Below are 23,953 nucleotides of genomic sequence, written 5' to 3'. Positions count from 1 at the left end.
TAAGTGATCATATAGGAAAACACATAACACAAATATGTTTCTTTAAAAAAACACATGTAAATATTCATACAAAAGTACATAGTTAAAACAGTTTAATTAATTCAAAATCTCATAGAAAGACAATGTTTTTAACCACCAAAAGAAGGATCTTCAGTGTCCTTGATAAATATGTATGTCTTTTATGTTTTTAATTTATTTTTAATTACATTTATTTTGTATCATATTTTGTGTTAGGTATGCTCGTTAACGTGTACCAAAGGAAGGAATATTGCCAGTCCTGAATAAGGTGGTTTTATTTCTCTATTCCACCGAAACGTGTAGACGCAAAGTTTTTGGTTGAATTTGTCTTGGGACTAGAATTACAAAGATCAGGGTGAATTGCTCCCGGTTATCTCTGGTCCATATAGGTTACAAATTAACATTGTTTAGGCACAATTTTGGTGCTCTTTTTATATATTTTCCTTCCACATGATGTTTATTCATTGTCTTTCTATGAGATTTTGAATTAAACTGTTTTAACTTTGTACTTTTTGTATGAATATTTACATGTGTTTTTTTAAAGAAACATGTTTGTGTTATTATGTGTTTTCCTATATGATCACTTATTGCTGTGAATCGGATCATTAATGCGTCAATAAATTTTATTTTATTTAGTCTAAGTTTTCTCACATCTCATTTTGAATTGTTCTTAGCATGTGATACATTTGACTGAATTATACATTTGATTGTATGGTGTTTAGCTGGCGATTTAAGTTAAGTGTGTTTCTAAAGTTCAAAGGGAATTTTTCTAACTATATAGTTGATTCTGGTGCTCTGTCCCTTTGGACTTAAATGAGCCCTTCTCCTTGGTTTCAAGGTAGAGCATGAAAACCAGTGTTTCCGTTAATTGCTTGCAGTTGAAACTGACAAGCTTTAGAATGGAAACTAATAACAGAATGCAATAAGTAACATTAGTGCAAGCATAATTGACTCCCTCGGATCGGAATACTTTACTCCACATGATATAGTGGGCCAATTCCGACAATTTTACTCGGACATGTATAAAACCCGGGGTGGGATGGAAACTGAGGCGATGGACGACTACTTATCAGATATAGCCTGCGCCTGGCTCTCGGACACCCATAGAGAGTATCTGAGTCTACCCATAGACGAGACGGATGTGCAGGATGCTATTCTTTCTCTCCCAAATAATAAGACCCCGGAGCCTGATGGCCTAACGGCGGAATTTTATAAGACGTACACTGACATTCTTATACCCCACCTTTTGTAAATGTACGCAGAGGCTCATGACTCCGGGGTCCTCCCCCCCCTCCCTCAGACAGGCCCCGATTGTCACTCAGCTTAAAAAAGATAAACCACCCACGTCCTGTGAATCGTATTGTCCCCTATCATTAATCAATCTAGATGCAAAAATCCTAGCTAAGGTACTGGCTACGAAAATCCAACCGCTGATGCCTCTTCTGGTGCTCCCCGATCAATCCAGATTTATCCCTGAGCGTTCCACCTCCCATAATTTGCGGACTATCTTTTCTATGTTTCATGTCCTTAACCCGGAGTTGTCAGCGGCTGCTGTCCTTCTTGACGCGGCCAAAGCGTTCGACTCCATAGAATGGCCATACATGTTCCATATACTGCACAGAATGGGATTCCCTATGGTTTTGACGAGGTGGATTCAGGTTTTATATACGGACGCGTCGGCAAGGGTGCGGGTGGGTGGCTTCACGTCGGAGCACTAGGCAGGGATGCTCCCTGTCCCCTCTACGTTTTGCCCTCATGTTGGAGCCATTGGCCTGCAAAATTCGACAACGGCATAGGGAAACTGCCTTAAATTTTAATCATCGTCCGGTTGGGATCTCGATGTATGCGGACGATATGGTCCTATTCATACAAAATCCTCAGCAGTATTTGTCTCCAGTTATCCGGGAATATATTCAATTCGGCTTGTTCTCGGGACTGAAGATAAACTGGGAAAAATCGGTAATCATTCCCTTGACACTCAATACGTCCCCGCCTCAGCTGGAATCCCTTTGGTCTGGTCTACAGACCCAGTAAAGTATCTAGGTGTCTGGATACATCGTGATCCCGAGATTGTCATTAAGGAGAACTATGGAATGGCCTATAACAATTTAGTGCAACAAGTGGACAGGTGGTTACATTTCCCGTTGTCCTTGGCTGACCACATAGCAGTGATTAAGATGATAATTCTTCTGCGGTTTCTATACCTACTTTGTAATATCCCGATTAAACTCACCACACACTTTTTCAGAACAGTACGATCCCAACTATTGAGGCTGGTTTGGGGTAACAAGCAACCCAGAATTAGCTGGCGCATACTAACCTTGGCTTATGATAAAGGAGGGTTTGCGGCCCGGGATTTTTATATATATTATCTTTTGCGCCCAAGCCCAATACGCGTACTACTGGTTCCGGACACATGATTTTATGCCACACATTGCGGTGGAAGATGGGGATGCTTACCCTGTCTCACTCGCGAGTATCATCACATACACTAAAAGGCACACGCCCAAACTCGAGATCAATACTATTGATACCACTATTGCAGCCTGGCAGGCGATCGGCAAGCGCGCTCAGAAGCTTCCGCTCTATGCACCTGCTTTACCCCTAGCGGGCCACGCCGCTTTCTCAGTGACTCAGGAACAGGGGCCCATGAGAGCCCTGAAGGGAGTTGGCATGCACACATGAGTGATCTCTTTCCAGGAGGGAAGTATTTGTCGGAGGCTGATACAGGCTATATCCAGAATCTCACATTGCTGTTTCAATACTCCCTCTATCGCCTGAAACGCGCACTTAAGGATCATTACCCTGACTTTCCGGCAGAGCCCCCCACACTCCAGTCACTTCAACTGCTCTTAGTCACCCCAACTAAGAAGAAATTGATTACCAAACTTTATAAGGCGGTGCAGGAGGAGACGGTGAGTGGGTCGGATAGCAGTTTAGAGCGCTGGAATTCTATATTGGATTCCCCGATCCTCCCACGGGAATAGGGACAAATTTGCACTCTCACAGGTCGTCTTACCCCCAGTGGCAATCTACGTATTATACATTTTAAATTTATACATCAAATGTATCACACTCCTGTTCGGTTATATAGAATGGGACTGCGGGAGTCAGATCACTGCAGGCGCTGTGGCCTGTCGCAAGCTGATTTTATCCACCTGGCATGGCAGTGTGATTGTGTGCATAAATACTGGGAAGGTGTCGTTGCTCGCATACACACCATGACAGGAATTGCTTTACAGTGTACGCCTTTAGAATGTCTTCTTGGCCATGTACCCCAGTTGAAGGCCGCTCTGGGAAGGTTTGTTAGGGTGACTCTCCTGCTTGCCAAATGACGCATTATGTTTACTTGGGAAAGCAAATTGTCACCCAAAGTTGATGAGTGGATTAAGGACCTTGTGTACTGTCGTGAATAGTGGGAGTTGTATGCAGAGGAATTGCCTGTGTCGTCTAAACCTAAAGACATCTGGTCGCCATTAAGAGACTACTTATCACTACAGATTGATGACGACACTGTATAAATTGCTTGCTTATTTATACTGGCATGTTCTCTGATTTTTTTGCACTTGGGGACATTGTTGCTTTGGAGTGGGGCCAAAAGAATGCACGTCATGTAATGGCTGATCTCAACATGCACCTTTATAAGTTTGTTTATGTTGTTTTTGGTTAATGCTGCCTGTCACGGCGGTATGCTTGTACGATGCTGTGAAAATCTAATAAACAGAATGTTAAAAAAAAAAAACATTGGTGCAAACCTTTATACAAGTCAAAATATTATCATATCTTAACTTAAATTCCAAATCCTTTCCAAAAACGTTTGCAAAACTCAATGAGGACAGAAATCTATTAAAGAAGCATCAGCAAAGTCAATAGGTCAGGCTTTAATGTGCTAACACACACGCACACACAGAAATACACACATGATATTTGTATACAATAAGTAACTTGGTGGCCAGAGTATTGCCAGCACACTCTCTCCCCAGTTGTCACAAGTATCACAAACACAATCTCAATTGCCCATTTTTCAGTGTTCAGCAAGGAAGGAGGAGCAGCCACTCATATACTTTTCTAATTAGGACTAAAGGTCCTAAAAACATTTCAACACAAATTGCAAGCATTCCAGAAGTAATCACCCAAAACGTCTTGAAAGTATAATATAAGTAAAGATTCTTTATTACACTTTTGTCGATCAGGGTCTAGCCGAAATGTTTTCATCACATGGAAATAGCCAATGACTTCATCAGGGCATATGTAGATATGAAGCTATGAGTATAGGCAATCGCCCACAAAATGTGACTAACTTTAATGTTATGACTTTGAAAAGGAAATGTCTTTGATGATGACACATTTGATGTCACTGGTGATGACATCGATGGTGACATTTGAGACTTCATCTGCCTTGTAAGGGGAGGTGTCTTGGAAGGAGGTTTAAGTTGGGGCAAAAAAACATTAACTGGTGAATTTGTGGCTGATTGTGATGAGCTGAAAGGAATCCTAACATCACATTACCTGACTCTTTAATTATATTTGTTAATGTCATCAGAACTATGAGAATATATCATGGGACTATAGTATACAATATTAAGTAAGTACTTTTAAGGTTCATGTAAGAAACATAAAATATGGGCTTCCGATTTGTTGACATTCATAGGAAAAATAATAATTGGGTGTGACGTAACTCTCTTCAATATTTAATTTTAACAATGATTACAATTAAATATTTCTGATTTTTATATGTACTCAGTTCAAATCGATGTTGTTGGTAAGATTCAAGATCACAAAAAACAAGCACAGACACAGACAATCGGTCTTGCATTGGATGCCAGCCTATTGAGTTTGCCAATGTTTTTTATCCATCATGTGTTTTTTAATTAAATAAAGATCCTGCATATATGCAGACCACTTTGTGGAATTCCTAGATGGGTCAATGTTTCAGCATGTTGGGGGCAGTAACTGTTCACTAGCCCCAGGCTAGTCCAAGGGATACTTTTGTGAAAAGTTCAAGTAATTTGGAAAGGTGATCCTAAAGGGACCAGGCACAGAGATGGACACATATCAGTTTCATGACAGTCTGTGTGTTGTACTGTACTAAGGACTGCCACAAGCTGTATAGGTTGCACTTGGATGTGTCAGCACAACTTCTTTCTGGTCATAATTAAACTTGAAAAAGAAACTATGTGAATATTTCTGTATCGGTTTCATATGTTCCTCTTCTGTGTACCCATGGCACTGATTCCACCTGGTGCATCATGCCTTAATAACATCAGACACTGAAGCTTCCAAAAGCAAAAGTAGATGGTCACAACCTTCTATTATGTTATTTCTTACGTCAAGGCATTAACAACCGATAAAACTCTTCATTATGCATTGGGGGACTTATAAACTATTTTGAAAAGCCGGTAAGAAATACAGTAGCTGATAGTGCTTCAGGAGCAAAAAGCAGCTTTACTAAATATTAGCCACTCACTTGCCATCTTGGATTAAAAAGGTGCATGGCCATTGCCTGCTATTAGATACGCAAGTGACTATGACCACTATCTAGCACTGCTAAATAGCATTGTAGTCCAGCACTTAAACGTATAGAGGTAACCCAAAAGTCATAGCTCAACCAGAAGAGTGTTTTGGTGTAACTAGCAGAAGAAATCCTTCAAGCCTACTAGTGTAGGCCCAGATTTATCAACACTTTGTGCCTTTGTAAAGACGCCAAAAGGGCTGCAAGTCAGTGCTGAGTGTTGATTTATTATTTACTTTCCAGCACAAAACTTGTTTTGGTCTGGAACGTTGCCTAATAGTAACGCAGAGTAATGGTGTGTGCAGTTTTGTATTATTTTGCATTGAGGGGGCATCCCATGTGTTGCCCACAGGTGTTCCCATGCTACCACCTATGGTTTTTGACACAAAGCCCTGAAAACTAAAATTGGTAGGCAGGGCTTTGTGCCAAAAATTATATCTCTTCGAGGAAGGAGCAAAATGGAACAAATGTTTTCTCGAAGCCTTTCAAACTTTGGATGTATGTTGCACTGTACAAGGCATACATGGGGTGGGAAAAGTTTGAAAGATAGTCTAAACATAGTGTTTTGTATTGAGGATACCCTACCAGTACAAACCCCCAGCGCATATAAAAAATGGGAATCATTTTAAAGATATCCTAAGCATAGCGTTTTGTACTAGAAGGATGCCCTTCCAGTACCTATACTAGACTCGTGCACACACCTTTAAACTATGCTACAAAGTTGTGGGCATGGTCCTAGGAAGGCTGCTAATGCATCATCGCTTAGCAAGAGATCAGCAGCACCATATCTTTGTAGATAAAGCATTGATCATGCTCTCTTACTTTCACGCAAGGCAGTCCAACAACTTTGGTTGCTGTACTGCGTTACGTGGAATAATATTACATTTTCCCCACAGTTTCTAGGCTCTATGCCCAGAACCCAGTATGAACTGGAAGTTGGTGATGAGCACATTTGTCATCGGAAGGGTGCGGTGCATAACCATAAAACCAAGTGACAGAATTTAAATACAACCAGAATGTGGGATTGTGTTCCCATTAGAATCTGGAGTATGTGCTTACCTTGCAGCAACAGGAGACCATTACAGTATTCCTTCCAGAAAAAGGGAAATGCAGGGCTCCTTCTTCCCAGAATCAGAAAGTATTGATTTCATGTGTGCAAGGTGCAATGAGATACTGAAAGGGTACACCTTGGGCTCTTGCTCCCTGCTTCATCCTACGTTGGAACCTTCTCGTGCCTGGAGGTTTTCATTCAACTTAAATTGCCACCACCAAAGATTAGCATTTTGCCAGTCCAGTAGGGTGGAACTCTCTTGAGGCATTGCGCACAATTTGTTTCTGCTTTACTGAACTCAGTTACTATTCTTGTTTTTTTAATTCCTAAGGTAGTATAACCGTTTCAAAAGGGCAAGTCCCCACCTCGGTTTGCCTAATTCCATGTGCAACTTTCCGTGATGAACGATGCCAGTCCTGCTAAAAAATACCAATGAGCACATTTAGAAGGATTTTCTAACCATTATCTATCTTCATATCGGGTAGGACTCTCATCGACAATGCTTATTTGAAAGACCCATGTATTAATCGTAGAATACTATTAGACCTCTTTCTATTTCTCTAATTTTCCTTCTTAAAGTTTTGTGGTGAGGTTGTGGTGAGGCCATGCTTCTAAAGCAGCGAGAATCAACCTTTTGAATTCTGTGGACCCCCACCGCATTACTAGTGGAAAGTGGTAAACCTGGCCTAAACTATTTCTATGATTGAAACCGGAAAATATAGAAACAATTATGCGTAAAAACAAAAACACAAATCATGATATATTTAATTCACAACCCCACCGCCCCCCACAAAAACGCATTTTTTTTTATTTTAATAAGAAGGTTGGAGCTTTTCAAAATTGTGTTTTATTTCTAAAAGGCAAAGCTATTTTCTAGACTCTAACATATAAATTTGTACTTTTGGCTTTTATCTTTTTGGTCTGCACATACTAGAACTTCTCTTCAGTCAAGGCCACAAATCGTCTATACTGTAATCTATTTGCTTCACTTGCACTGCTCCCATGAAGGCCAACACACTCTTTAGCCTCCAATTTCAACCCCTTCACATTTACAGAGCCTTTTACATTTCTCACTTTTGCTTTTTATGTATACATAGTTTATTATTGTGCTCATAAAATTAAATTTTCTAAACTGCCACAGACCCCTGAGTAAGCTTCGTGGACTACAGGGTAACTGGACCCCGGGTTAAACAGCTGTTCCAAAGATCTTTCAACAGGTTGCACAGCTGAGCGTGATACGCGTTTAGGTGAAAAACTTGGGATATTTTAAGTCAAGAATTTCTGCATTTCCAGTTTAATAAAAGTGGGTTGTTCCAGATCCATATAGCGATTGCGGGCACACAGGTTAACTTTTTATTGAATTCTCTGAATGTTTTGTAAGTGGTTATCACTGACTATGAACTGTGCAGATTACCATAGCCATTTTGAAGACTCGTATTAAGCTGTTTTTAATGACTGGGGAGAGGTGCACCAATAGCCTAAAGGGACGATTTCCACTTACAAATCTCAAAAATCCATTCTTTTTTTCGGATAAATAGTATTTACAGGACATAAAGTCATTTTTGAATGAGAGAGTGGATGGAGTGAAAGTCTCAGGGGCTGGCTTTAGCACTAGTGGCGCCATGTGTGACAGTCTTTTTGCACCCCCCTTTTAGCCTCCTTCTCCATGGATTATTTTTGTGTTATAGCACTACTCATGTTAGTGTGGGCTGTCAGAGCACTTTACATCACACATACATTATGAAGAGGCAATGAATCATACGTGTACAAATTATTTTATAGGAAATGTTTTATATGACAATGAGGGTTACAAACTGTAGGCATCACATGTCATCCATTCTAATAGGCAGTATATTTTTAGAGTGGCTATGTAGACAATGGGTGAATTTAGCGGTGCTAGGGTTCTCACCAAGGAGTCAGGACCCAATTTGTGCGGTTGGCACAAGCCTCCCAAATGGCTACACCCACCAGCCACTAAATTTGAGATAAGGAAATAAGCTAGGGAGGAGAAGTGTGCCTTACGATCAATAATATTCCGGAAAGTAATTTCCACAATCCAGACTTCTTCTCAGGCCATGTTGCGCCGTTTTAATTCTTGATCGAGAAGAGTTATTCAAAAAGAAAAACAGCCACCACGTGTTTCGCATGATGGCTCACAGGCAGAGGGCTTTTTCAAGATAGGCAATCTTTTTTATTCTTATGATTTGGTAGTCTGGTCTTTCTGTCGTCTCTGTGGGCCCAAAGGAATTCTTCGGGACCCCAGGGACGAGAGAAAGACCAGACCGCCAAATCATAAGAATAAACAAGATTGCCTGCCTTGAAAAAGCCCTCTGCCTGTGAGCCATCGGGCGAAACACGTGTTGGCTGTTTTTCTTTTTCTTTTTGAATTACTCTTCTGGATTAAGAATTAAAACGGCGAAACTTGCCCTCAAAAAAGGCTGGATTTGAGGAATTGCATTCCGGAATATTATTGATCATAAGCCACAGCTCTCTCCCTCTCCCTAGCTTTTTTCCATATTTTAGGAGTGGTTTGGAGAAGCACAAACTCTGGATTGAAAACACACCACAGTGATTGGGGTTGGCTTTACTGAAAAGAATGAGGTTTTACCCAAAGAAATCCTTTTTAGCAATATTAGGATAATGAAAGACTAGGAAAAAACATATTGTTCTAACTTATACCATGGAGTTTTCATGCAGCTCTTTGATGACAGTTCATAGGTCACAGTGCTATATTAGGATTGTTACTTATGAACGGCAATGACAAAAGGATGTCTGTGACAATAGCAGTAACCCGCTGAGCTATCCAGATAAAATACTGCTCTATGATTTGCATGATACTCATTCTTTGCAGCAGGCATATTAACCTTTTGCTCTACTTTATGATGCTTCAAAACTGCACATAGAGCTAAACTCCAATCTTTCTGCAGCAGAAATATTAATTGCCAGAGTTACCTTGACATTTTTGTTGTTGCCTGAAAACTCCTGGACACACAAGGAATTGTGCAGCAGGTGCTTTTATACCCATATATCATTTCTAAACACAGGAAACCTCCCACCCAGCTAAGCGCCAGGTGTGGCTGCACCGGTCACACCGCCCTAAAATGTATTGAAAGGCTCTATGCCCCGGAAAGCATTGTCGGTTTGGAACCAGATATTTTCTAATTTACTACCAGATAAAATACTGCTCTATGATTTGCATGATACTCATTCTTTGCAGCAGGCATATTAACCTTTTGCTCTACTTTATGATGCTTCAAAACTGCACATAGAGCTAAACTCCAATCTTTCTGCAGCAGAAATATTAATTGCCAGAGTTACCTTGACATTTTTGTTGTTGCCTGAAAACTCCTGGACACACAAGGAATTGTGCAGCAGGTGCTTTTATACCCATATATCATTTCTAAACACAGGAAACCTCCCACCCAGCTAAGCGCCAGGTGTGGCTGCACCGGTCACACCGCCCTAAAATGTATTGAAAGGCTCAATGCCCCGGAAAGCATTGTCGGTTTGGTACCAGATATTTTCTAATTTACTACCATCTGAAAAAGGCTTTGAAAAGGTTTTGAATAATTAGCAGCATTTAACTAGCAGCAGTGCTTTTCCTTTTCCATCTTACTCATTTTCAGATGTTCTGAGATCCCTAAGGGCAATTGAGCAGTCCACACGGGCATATAAATAAACTAATAAAAAGTAAATAAATAAATAAGTCCTGCTATCATGTGACGACATTTGGAGCTGCTACAATAACCACCAGCAACATTGGCATTTCGTCCTACTTGTGAGCTGAACTAATACAATATAATGTGTAATCTGGCACACATGTCAGACAGTCTCCAGCACGTAAAAAAAGTAAGATGGAACAAAGATGCCATTTTAAATCATTGGCTCAGCTTCAGGATTTTATTATTTTCCATGGCAAGAAGTAAGTTAAGCAAATTCCTTGTTGACTGGGTATTCTGCAACTGTCAGAGAGCCAGAGGCCTTGACTCCAGAATTCAGTACATCAGGGAGGGGTTGGAGGGAGGGGGGAGTTATAAAAGGGGAGTAGAAGGAGGGAGCTGAAGGGCCATGCTCAGGCTGGTTTAATGGTGCCATGGAAAACTTGCGAAAGTGAGTGATTATATGATAGGAAATCTGTTATCAGCTCAAGCGTGGTTAACAGAATCATTCGCTACTTGGAAATTTCACTCAATAGCCTGATCCTAGGAGTGTAGTGATGGGTTATGGCATAATTATAAGGAGAATAGTCAGGGAAATTCTATGCAGGTATGTGGTATTTCTAGTTCTCAAACCTAGCCAAAAGGCAGCAGAGTACTGTACAGGGTCAAAGACAAGCATAAAGTTGCTGAGTAATTGGAGATAACTTTGGATTCTGGAGAGTTAATGCATTGTGATGCAGTGTTCTTGAATGAGTTATTTCCTAAATTGGAGCAGCGTTGGGGTGGACCTGATGGATATGGACATGTTGATCAAGTTCTCTCATAGGGGATTTCCATGTATAGTCATAAGCGATGACTTGTCCCGCCCATTTTCATCGACCCAGGAGCACTTTATCCAAAATATGTTCTTAAGTGATGAAGTTCGCCTTTCTTCAGGAAGGGCTTGAAAATTCACTTAAGAAAGTCATAATGCAGTCTAATGGTAGGCTACAGGGGTCAGATTTCTTCATCTTGAAATGGCAAGAGACTATGATTACATATGCTCTCAGAAAGCATCTGTTTTGTAATGGCACATACAAAAGAATCTTCACAAACCCTTTTGCTATGAACAGACAGATATGAAGAAGTGCCTGGCCCTGTAGCCCATAGGCCACCATTATAAGTGTAGAAAAAGAAAGCTGTGACTTTAAGAGCAGAGAGACCACCAATATCCCATCATGCTCAGCCAGAGGCAGTTTCCTCAGTTCTTTTTTCCGGCTCCTTCAGACAGGACTCTTGGAGCATTGAACTCGACCTTTTAAGGTTTTTTCTTGAATTTAGCTCTTCGTACTTGACTGTTTTTTGCTTTACTTGACATCTTTTGTCCTTCTCTGTGTAAAAATGCCATCTCTTTCTGACAAATCTCCTAGATGCGGCAGAAAAAACACTAAAACAGACCCTCATGAAGTCTACATTCTTTGTTTACCCTCCTCTCATCTTCCTGCCTCCTGTGACATCTGCAAAACCTTCTCCAGACGTACCCTGCGTGACAGGAAGATTTGCCTGCAGGGAAGAGAAGAGAGGAAAAAACAGCAAGTAGCCAGTGGGATCTCTGAGCGAAGAGGAAGAAAATCTTTCACCGGAGCTCTAACCTCAACCTCCAGCAGACATGGGGGGTCTGAAAGGCGTTCGGTCCCGGTCGACGTCGAGAGGAGGTACGGCACCGACATGTTTGCTGTCATTTACTGGCTCAGCGTCAAAGAAACATTGACGCTCGACATCTAGAACCACTCGAGTGATGTCGAGAGCCACTTCGCACTGGCGACCGACCCCGAGACAGGTGTTGACGTCAAGGGATACCGACTCCCCGTTGCCAAGAGGTATATGATCGACTTCGACAGAAACGTCGATGCCATGATTGGTCGATGTTGAAGAAGCCACTCTTCTTCGAGCGGACAACGCCAACAGGGGTCGACGTCGAGCAGCAGGTCTTCATCAAAGACCTGTTGACGACGGAGATCGACGTCGAGGGGGTCATCGACGTCGGAGAGAGGAAAGGCCTCCAAAAGAATGAGAATCTACTCCTCATTCGACTTTCAATCCAGATCTCGTTTATTGGTGGAGATACCTGCATTTCCCAACCCGGTTTCACCTGCACCGGACCCAGCTGCTCCCACACGCCGCCTCAGCTTCCAGTACCTCAGCTTCCGGCAGCTCCAATAGTACCAGCACCTGTTCTGCCTGCTCGTGCAGTGCCGAGGAACACACAGGCTCCTAGGAGATCACGTTTAAGATCGCACCGTCGATATGGACATGGGTGCTCATGTTCCTCCACGAGATCACGACAGTCACGGTGCCACTCCTACCATAGATCCAGATCACATTCACGCAGTCACCACCATAGAGATATGTCTTCATCTACCAGAGACTATTCTCCTACATTGTCGGATTCGCCACAACCTCTGTCCTCCCCAATCAATGTCATCAATTCCTTTCAAGAGGTGCTGGTTTGTGGCGCAACGAAACTGAATATTCCTATGGAGACACAGACTCCATCAACATCTGTCATTTTCGAGACACTCCACCAACGCGTGGCGTCTAGACCACTACTTCCGCTAGTGCCAGGCCTGCTGGATCCAGCCATGGAATTGTTCCTTACGCCTGCGGTGGCAAAATCAGCACCGTCAAGGCTCCTCAAGAAATACCGTCCACCGGAGCAGGACCTGCTGTTCTTACGGGCGAACCCTTCCTGATTCAGTGGTAATTCTAGCGGCATGCAAGTCTCACACCACCTCTCTATCTGCTTCGTCTCCCCCGATTAGGAAAGCAAAAAGGTGGAGTCATCAGGACGCAAGATCTGCAACATGGCCGCTACGTTCATGAAAGCGGCCAGTGCCACAGCCCTCTTAGGACAGTTTGTCCGTGCTTGTGGGACTCAATCTTGCACTTTGTGGACCACATACCCAAAGAACATAGACAAGTTTTCTAGAAATTGTTCAAGAGGGGGCTATGGTCTCAAACCAAGGAATCAGCGCGGCAGCAGACTCCTCGCTTCTGACTGCTCATAGCTACTGCCACGGAATCCTCTACGTCGGCACGCATAGCTGCACTTAATGTCTCTGAAAGCAGACGCCCAGTTACGGCTGCAAAATGTACCTTTTTTCCGGCTCCACACTCTTCAGCTCACATGTCGTCTGTGAAATGGCATGAATGAAAACAGAGATGGATACCTTAAAAGCCGTGGGACTAGAAAAATCTAAAGAACAAAGACGTTCATTCCACCCTTACCGCTGATGGTTTCCCCACACAGAGGGTTCAAACCCCTCAATGGCAGTCAAGCAGGTTGCAGCAATACCAGCAGCCTTACCAATCACAGTGCAATCCACAGAGAGGTTGTAACACCCAGTAGACAAACCAGGGAGGACGACAAACCGCTGCGTCAAAACCCTGAATCCTCTCTTCCCCATCTTCTGTTACCCACTCCAGCAGGGGGAATCATTGTAAATGACCTGGAAGAGTGGAAAAACATTACAACAGATGCCTGGGTCTTGAATATTGTCAAACATGGCTCTCCTCTCAGGTTCACTGCCCAACTGCCTTCCATTCCTCCAAAGGCGTCCACATCTCGCCTCAAGCTCTTACAGGAAGAAGTCAACATTCTATGCCGCAAAAGAGTAGTCGAACCTGTCCCGCAAAACCAACACGGTCAAGGTATCTACTCCTGATACTTCCTAGTGCAAAAGAAAGGCAGATCAGAGTTCAGGCCGATTCTCAACCTTCGCATGTCAAACAAGTGGAACAAGAAGGAGAAATTCAGGATGCTGCCCTTGCACCAAATTTATCATCAACTTCAAAAGGGAGACTGGCTCTGTTCGATAGATCTACGCGATGCCTATTTTCACATTCAGATCACAAATTCCCACCGGAAATTTCTTAGGTTTGTATTGGGACAGAATTACTACCATTACGCAGTTCTCCCATTCGGTCTCAATTCAACGCCAAGGACATTCTCCAAATGCATGGCAGTAGTAGCAGCGCACCTTCAGAAACAGAAAATCTTTGTATATCCCTATCTGGACGAATGGCTGATAAAAACATCTACATTCACAGAAGGCCAAGAGCATTTCCTACGGATGTGTGATCTGCCTCATTATTTGGGTCTACGTCAATGTGCAAAAGTCCACGTCACAACCAGTTCAGACGCTACATTACTTAGGAGCTACCATCAATACGTTACAGGAAAAGTTGTTTCCTTTGGAGGAACGATGGTTATCCATTCTCCTAAAAAATCGATCAGTACGCATAGTCTCCTCTCTTCTCGGCTCGATGGTCTCCTGCATATTCTTGACTCCCAATGCTCGCCTCCACATGCGACTTCTACAAGAATGCATAGAGGACTAGTGGAACCAATTCTCAGGGAACTGGGAGGACAAGATCACCCTCAACTCATGCAGTGGAATCTCTTCAGTGGTGGTGCTCCCAGAAAGATCTCCTGAACAGAATGCCCTTCCATCCACTTCCGCCAACACAGACCTTGGTCACAGACGCCTAACTGCTTGGCTGGGGAGCCCACACGGATCACTTACAGATACAGGGTCTATGGTCCTCCAGAGAACAGAAGTATCATATCAACCTTCTGGAACTCCGAGCAGTGCACCTGGCTCTCAAGGCCATTCACCCTTCATTCACGTCCAGCAACCTGCTTGTTCAAACGAACAATACAACAACCATGTACTACCTGAACAAGCAGGGGGGAACGAGGTCCAGAGCCCTGTCGCAAGAAGCCCAATCGATTTGGCATTGGCTCATCGCCAGGAATCTAACACTGGTAACTGCTGCTCTTCCAGGGGAACAGAACATCCACGCAGATGCGCTCAGCAGGGTTCACGACGAAAAACACAAATGAACGAACAAAGAAGTCGCGCCAAGTATTTTCAGTCAGTGGGGCACACCTTTTATAGATCTGTTTGCAACAGTAGAAAACAAAAAATGCCACGACTTCGCCTCCAGATTTTACCATCCAAAGTCTCTGGGGAATGCCCTATGGATCGACTGGTCGAACAAATTTCTTTACGATTTTCCTCCAATACCATTAATATCGATAGTCCGGCGGAAACCGGCCTCCACAACAGCCCAAATGATACTTATCGCCCCAGAATGGCCGAGACAGCTGTGGCTTCTGGACCTCCTTTACTGGTCTATCCATCCATATCTCAGACTGCCTTGCAGACCGGACCTACTCACGAAGTACAGAGGTCAACTACTACACCCCAGCCTTTCATCTTTGAGTTTGGCAGCATGGCTCATGAGATAGTGCAGTGTGGTCATTTAAACCTGTCTCAGGACTGTATGGACATTCTAAAGGAAGCAAAGCGACCAGCTACACGAGCAGCTATGCTTTTAAATGGAAGCAATTTTGTATTTGGTGCTCTTCCAACCAATGTGATCTTACGTCTTGCCAGGAAGAAGTTATTCTACCTCATTTATTGTATCTGGCCAAGTCTGGCCTCCAATACTCCTCAATAAGAGTCCTCCTGTCTGCTCTCACTGCATATAGGAAAAGTCCTTCACAAATCTCTTTCTTGGAATTCCAGTCATTAAAAATGTCGTAGAGGGGTTAAAGAAGGTTTTTCCTCCCTTTAGACGCCCTTCTCCTCCTTGTGAGCTGAATGTAGTACTGTCTCGTCTTATGCTTCCTCCCTTTGAACCCATCCACAAAGCTTCATTGCAGCATCTCACATGGAAAACCGCTTTCCTAATCGCCATTACATCAGCGAGGAGAGTTAGTGAGAATCAGGCTCTTTGCACTCATGAACCTTACATGGTATTCCATTCCTCTAAAGTAGTGTCACGCACACATCTTAAGTTTTTCCCTAAAGTGGTCTCAGATTTTCACGTAAATCAAACCCTTGCTTCGCCCACATTCTTTCCAAACCCTTCGCCTCCAGCAGAGCGGGCTCTCCATTCGCTGTATGTGAAAAGGGTGTTAAAATTCTATTTGGACAAGACTAAGGCCATTCGTAATTCACAACAGTTATTTATCAATTACGGCCCAGTCCATACAGGGTTAGCAACTTTAATCCCTAGGTGGATTGTCTCTTTCATTCTCTGCCGCTATCAACTAGCCAGCAAGTCCCTTTCATGTAGGCCCAAAGCTCACTGTACCAGAGGTAAGGCAGCTACTGCTGCTCCTTTGAGGAATATTCCTTTAGCGGCTCTCTGTAAGACAATTACATGGAGGTCAATTCATACTTTCACTAGGCATTACTGCCTGGACACAGATGCCAGAGCGGATGCGCAAGTTAGCCAGGCATCTCTCAGAAATCTTTTCTCGTAACAGGGTTTCATGTCTAGTAGTTTTTTGTCTACTCCACCGCCTTAAGGGGGATGAGCTTGCTATTCTATTTATCGATTATGACTATACATGGAAATCCCCTATGGGAGAAGGTATAGTTTCTTACCTGTAATTCTAGTTCTCTCGTCGGGGTATTTCCATGATAGTCATAAGCAGCCCTCCCTCCTCACCGGTGGAGTGGACACATAATATCATGCTCTCTTACTATCAGTTTACTGTAGCCTTAAAAAAGAACTGAAGTAACTGCCTCTGGCAGAGCATGATGGGATATTGGTGGTCTCTCTGTTCTTAAAGGCACAGTTTTCCTTTTCCACACTTACAATGGCAACCTATGGGCGACAGGGCCAGGCACTTTTTCATATATGTCTGTTCATAGCAAAAGGGTTTGTGAAGGTTCTTTTTTCTGTACCATTACAAAAAAGATGTATTCTGAGAACAAATGTAATCACAGTCTCTTCTTTTGCCATTTCAAAATGAAGAAATCTGACCACTGTAGCCACCCTTAGGCTCCATTATGACTTTCTTAAGTGACTTTTTAAGACATTCCCGAAGAAAGACGAACTTCATTACTTAAGAACATATTTTGGATAAAGTGCTCTGGGGTCCACACACATGGGCAGGACTATTCATCTCTTATGACTATCATGGAAATACCCCTATGAGAGAACTAGAATTACAGGTAGGAAACTATACCATTCTTGGCGCATAGATTGAAAGGCCTACTGCCTAATTTTTTATTTTTTTACACGTCTGAGAGAGATATTCTCAAGAACGTGTGATAACCATCGCAAAATTAGCTTAACGCAACTTTGCATATCGCAGTCTATCGCGGGAAAATAACACTGTGTTAACGTTGTATTCTCAACCCGGCGGCACCATGTGATAGTCCCATGATAACACGTCAAATGACCGCGCTAAAATCACCTCGACGCTGCAAACATGTGAAACACCAACTCGAAAAAAGCTGCGATGAGGCCAATCGCGATACAAAAATCAGCGATAACCAGCAACAGGCCTCAATTCCCACGCATCATGGGGGAAAATGCACTATAAAAGCAGAACAAGAAAAACACACCCCAAAAAAATAAACTGCGCAGCACCATGGATGCACCCGGACTGAGTGCCCAGGTCAACGCGAACCCCACAAGCCCAGCAGACCACCAGCAAGGAACCTCGGGGTCAGGGAAGGCCAAGGAGAAGAGGAAGAGGAAGACAGGGTACAGTCCGCATGACAACTGGATCATCGTCATGGAGGTGACAGAACACTAACAACAACTGTCCGTCACCTCCACCGTGTCATTGGCAACACAGACGGAAAAATGGCATTCCAACGTGAATGCAGTCGGAGTGTCGAGGAGGCCAAGATGCGCTGGCATGATGTGAAAAGCCAAAACAAGCAGAAACCCGCTGCCAACAGGAAGGCAGCAACGGCAAATTGAGGTGGGAGTCCTGCGCCACAGGAGGAGCTGGAGCAAATGGTGGACACAGTCATCAATGTGGAGACGGTGCAAGGAGTAGGGAGTCCGGACACTGCTCGACATGACCTGACATAACATTAACAGGGTGAGTAACAAACAGGGACTGGGGGGACGGGCACAATGGCACGCATGCACAACGACATGTAGCACACCGCACACCCACAATGACCCTGGGTCATGTCCCTGATCCCCGTGGCACACTGCAGCACACATAAAACATCATGTAGGCCCCCGTCCACCATGTGCCCAAAGAGGTGCCACCCCACACATTACCAATTCCACAACACACACATGCACCCGTGCGAAACACAGCAAAGATGCGGATTTGTGAGCCACACTGACAATGCAAGTGACACTACATGACGAGCAGCATGGCTGGAGTACAATCACCATGACATTGTGCACGCCACGACTCTGAGGTGGCTGAGTGTAGTCCACATCCGTAAAGGAGCAGGTCACACTCTGACACATTCACATGCACATACAACCAGTGACGTCAACAATACATCTGCAGACAAACAATGCACAAGAGTACAAAAAACGTCCAAGAGCACAAATGACCCAAGTCGTCAACATCACAGCACCTTAAAAGCACAAATGTCAAAGGCACGCCACCTCCAAGGGTTAAGGGGCAGCAAAATCACAGCTGCAGGGGCGACTTGCCCACAATGCAGCACACACACATAGCAATGACAGCACATCCACATGGACGACAATGTGGTACACAGTGCAACACTTACACAGCAGAACAGGGGACACAACTGGGTCCGCTTGTGCGTAGAAAATGGCCAATCACATCTGAAATAGCAGGAAACTGTGAGATGAAAATGTACGTGTACAACCTCACCTTCGTCATGTAGTCCAAATGTCCACTGTCCCGCATCAAATAGTCCGCTCCTTCCAAACAGTCACAATGTACATTGTCATGCAGTCTGTATGTAAACTTGAACAATGTGTCAACATACATGCCAACACAATGTCAACAAGCATCTCCCCTTCACATTGTAGAGGTACAAACAACACCTCCAGCAGAGCAGACCAGAAAACTCTACAGTGATGCTGAAGAGGACCTCCACACTTTCGACACCGACGCCCTACAACAGTTCATGGAGATCTTAGGCAATCGACCTCCAGGAGCAGGGCAGCCCAGCTGCATCAAGGATACCCCACCCCCTGCACAGACCACACAGCTGGACGCACCCACCACCACGGCTGGCTCCCAGCAGCCCACCGAAGCACACATCGCATTCCAAGGCCAGGTGTCAGACTGCCAGAAGGGGGTGGCCGAACAGGTGCGGGTGGGGTTCAACCTCATGATAGCCGAACTAGATCACATACGTGGGTGTCCAAGTCCCATCAAGGACCACCTACACTCCCCAACGGAGGCCACACTGCGACAGGGACACATGCCTTTGCACATTTCCAGTACTGAACCACATCCCGAGCCATGGGGTAATCATCCACACCCCCACGCTGGACTGGCGTACGTAGGCCCAGTTCATTCCTCTTACGTATTGAGTGGGGGACGACAAAGCTACATGTGCAAGGTCTCATTCGCTGCCTGCGGTGATATGGCTGCGTCCGCTGTACACGGCACAAGGTAATGTTGTAGGGCCCGGGGCCCTAATGCATACATCATGAGCACACCGACACACTCAGATAGTTCATTGAACTGGCTACGGGCACGTGCGCTCGACACCTTTATTGCCAGGGTCACATGTACAGTGACACCTGTGCTGGATGTGTGTGGGTTGAGTGTAATCCAGCCCTCATGGAGTCGTTGGTGCTGGCAACAACTTGAACAGTGATCACAATCAAAGCGGAAACATAAAACACCAGCAAAACATAAACAACTGTGAGGCATCATAGTGGTAGCTGGAGAAAGTACAGTGTTCACCCAATATGCAACCAGAATGGTCCATGAGTTGTGGTGCACTGAGTTAGTGGCACCTGAAGAGCTGAGCAGGGTATCAAGCTGATGATGGCACCCACGACAGGTGTGAGCAACTCTTATAGTCTGGCAGTAAGACACTTCCGACTCTGGCACCTGTTGTTTGGAGTTGGTCCTGGCGGTGGTGGCGTGTGCATCCTGCGGTGATGCGATGTCCGGGCAGGTCAGGGCTCGATTTGATTTGTGAGCCCAGGTGCACCGCAGTTCAGGCCGGAGGCAGCGGGCAGCGCAGGGCCACAGACACATGGCGTTGATGAACCCCATGCCATCGACACAGAGGCCATCAAACATTCATTTAGAAAAGGTCCATGACTTGAGCTGCACAGAGTTAGTGGCCCTGGATGCACTGCGGCCGGCACAGGCACACCGCCACGGGACAGTGACTTGCGGTGCAGTGAGATGGGCCACGCGTGTTGAGCGGGTCCCCGTCGATGTCGACTGTGGAGGGTTGCGGGGGACAATGGAAGGTGTCCTCCAGGGCATGATGCAGAGGGCAGAAGCTGGCCGGAAGCGGCAAATGGAGGAGTGGAATGCTACAGCCTTGTTTTTGCCACAAAGTCAGTATCACCGACATAATGATGAAGACAAACCCAAGTCCATAGAGTCAGTCGCCACCAAAGTTCATCCAGAAAGTGTCCATGGATGTCGGGGAACAGACTTAGTGGCACCGGAGCTGAAAGGGTATGCAGTCTGCAATGAGGCCTGTACAATGATCTAAAATCTGCCCAAAATAAATCAAGACTGAGTTCCCAATGTGTGACCTACTCGACCACAGTGTAGGCCAGAGACAGCGGTCAGCAGGGGCCCACAGCCATGTGTTGTTGGCTTGCAATGCACAGAGTTAGTGACACCAGAGCAGTTGTTGGCAGTGTTCGATCACCTCCGTAACGATGATCCTTTTTTCCTCCAAACCCAAACGCGTCTTCCACTTACTCATCTCCTTGCATGCAATTATATGAACTCTGCCATACACAAATCAAGACTCAGTTACACATGTGTGACCTACTTGACCGTTGTGTAGGCCGGAGGTAGCGGTCAGCGCGGGCCAATCGCTGTTCAGCAAGCTCCTCCTGGAACTCTGACACACAACATTGAAATGGCATGTAGGGATGACTTGTGGTTGACGGAGGTAGAAGCACCAGAGCTGAGCGGGTGTTCAGCCAGCGACGATGCTGTGTCCTGCCTGGTACGGACTGGGTTGGATTGGTGTGAGGCCTGCTGGACCGCAGTGTAGGCCGAAGGCGTAGTCATCAAGGGCCCACAGACATGTGTGGTTGGTATGCTATGCACAGACTTGGTGTCACTGCATCGAAGGAAGTATAGAGATTTAAACTCTGCATTGATATGTGTACTCAGCCATTGTATAATCAAGACTCAGTTCCAAATGTGTGACCTACTTGACTGTAGTGTAGGCCGGAGGTAGAGTACGTCAACAAGAAAGGAGTACAGTGGGCCTGTGTCGCGGAGGCCGTGATGGTCTGAGGAGGCTGCCACGGTCGCGTGCCTCAGGCTTGGAGCTTGTGCCGGCACATGGTGGCCCTCTTTGACACACACCAGTGTCGGCAGGTGAGCAGTGAGGCCTGGCTGCGCAGGGACGGGCAAGACAGGTTCAGGAACCAGCAGCCCGGGGTGCAGCAGGCGCACAGGATCGCATGCAACACCGCTCACGGCGTCGGCCTCGTGGCGTGGTGGGAGGCGCCGCCCTGGCAGACACGTTGGGCATTCCGGAAGAGAACCCCGGCCAGAGCTACGTGCTTTTTATTCACACCCCTACGCTGGCCTGGCATACGCCGGGCCAGTCCCCTCCGCACACTCTTACAAGGGGGGACGTCATAAGCTACATTTCTGCAATCTTCCCCACTGGCTGGAGTGACATGGTTGCGCCCACTGTCCACTACACTCCAAACACCAGCAGTGCATGTAGACATGGAAATGTCTGTGGTATACATACTGAAGTCTGTCCAGCACATCTCCACCACACTTGGCATTGTGTACATTCTCATTCATGGGTCACTTGCCTCCTTCGCACATTCCCACCTCTTCCCACATTCCGCTATTGTGTGGCTGAGGTGCCATGCCGTTGGTGGCTCATGTACATGGCTAGCCCAGGTTGCCACAGTAAGTTGTGCTATCGTGTCTGGTGGGTGGACATGTTGTTTGGCATGTTGTATGTGATTTTGTGACGTGTGCATTGCCAGAGTTGTGAGTTGCATGATTGTGGAGTTGAGGTGCGTGGTGTGTTTATTTGGTACTTCCCAACGAGCAGTGCATTCCCATAGTTGCCATCCTGGAAGCGCGGGTTGATGATGGACTGTCGGAAGATAAAGGAATCATGCACATTGCCTGGCTAGTTGACGACAACATGGGTGGAGAGTCCCCAGTGGTCCACTATTGCCTGCACATTGATGGAATGCGTTTGCTTTCTGTTGCAGTGGTTGTGTGCAGTGTCAGAAGGGGTAACAAGTAGGACATGTGTGCTGTTGATTGCCCACAACACGTGCAGAAATCTACCTATGGCGTAAAGTCCTTGCTTGGTCTCCAGCTGTTCCTGCGCATTGTTGGGGACGTATAGGTACTGGGGTACCAAACTGATGATGGCATCCAGGACAGGTGTGAGGAACTTGGAAGGGACTGGCTGTGAGACTCATCAAACTCTGGCAGTTGTTGGTTGGGATGTATCAGAGGCCAACAGGTGCAGTACAGCCAGCAGCTTTCTCTGAGGTGGGATGTTGGCTGTCCACTGTGTTGGTACCGTCAGCCTGTTGGGCAGTGATGGTCAGAATGCGTAGGATGGTTGTCCTTTTGAACCTGTAGTGGGCAATGACATTGTCTGGTGTTAGGTCTGTGAGGCTGGTGCGTTTCCTGAGGGTCCCCTGTCTTTGACTGCGCTGCCTCTGTGGTGGTCCATAGGGTGTCCGGGGGGCAGTCCTAGAGGTGTTGCCGGTGGGTGTTGTGGCCCTGTTGGGGCTCCGAGCTGCATGATCAGTGGCTCCATGGCATCTGTTGGTCTTCAGGTGTGGCTGTGGGCTGGGCTCCCTTTTCTGGTCCTGGTTGTCGTCCGACTCAGCACTTGTCTTGGGTGGATGTAGAGGTAGAATAGTTCTTGTAATGGAACCCGAGTCATGAAAGTTGCCTGTCAGTGATAGCAATAGAGATTCTGCACAGTGGGTCCTTTCCATTGTTACCTGGCTGCTGACTCCAACATTGCTGATCAACATTTGTTTAGTCTGTTAGATTTCAGGAGACACATGGAGACACATGAGTAGCATTTGATTTTTCTTTTCACACGGGGATGTGTTGGAAATATTTCAGACCCTGTTGGTAGAGCATCTGTGTGTTGGCCATGACAAGATTCCTAGTCTGAGTGTAGTGGATGACAATTTTCTTCAAGGACAGTAAGTCTTTTGCCTACCTTTGGTGGATTGGTGCAAATATTCCTCCAATGTCACTCTTTCCTATTTATGCCTCTTTTTTCTCAATTGTTTTGGTTTACCTGATTAAATTTCATAATCGTCTTTTTAAATTCCTAACTTCTAATTTTTTATTTTTAACAGTTTTTATCATTTTTAATGTCACAAAACAATGCAAACATTACAATCAGGTAAATCATGTGAGAATTCAATAGCACCTGAGCAAGACACCCCAACCTCTACCCCCATCATTGCCCCTCAGTTCCCAGACAGGTAAGTAAGTATTTCGTAATTCTCTCCCAAAGTGTTCCCTTCATAGTCCACCCTTGAGGGGGCTCTAAGAAGAGTTGTCGCTACCAGAGGAGTCACATATATCCCTATTTAGTCCATAGTACGTTCTCCATTTCTCCTGCGAGCAGATCATTAGCATATGGCCCCGTTCACTTGTTACCGTTCACAGTGTAGCCCCATCCAAGGGGAAGGACACAGATGGACATTGTGGTTGTATTATGTCAGTCTATGTAATCTGAATATATTTTA

Source organism: Triturus cristatus, chromosome 6 (assembly GCF_964204655.1).
Source record: "Triturus cristatus chromosome 6, aTriCri1.1, whole genome shotgun sequence".
Classification (NCBI taxonomy): Eukaryota; Metazoa; Chordata; class Amphibia; order Caudata; family Salamandridae; genus Triturus; species Triturus cristatus.
Note: the sequence above shows the minus strand (reverse complement) of the source record.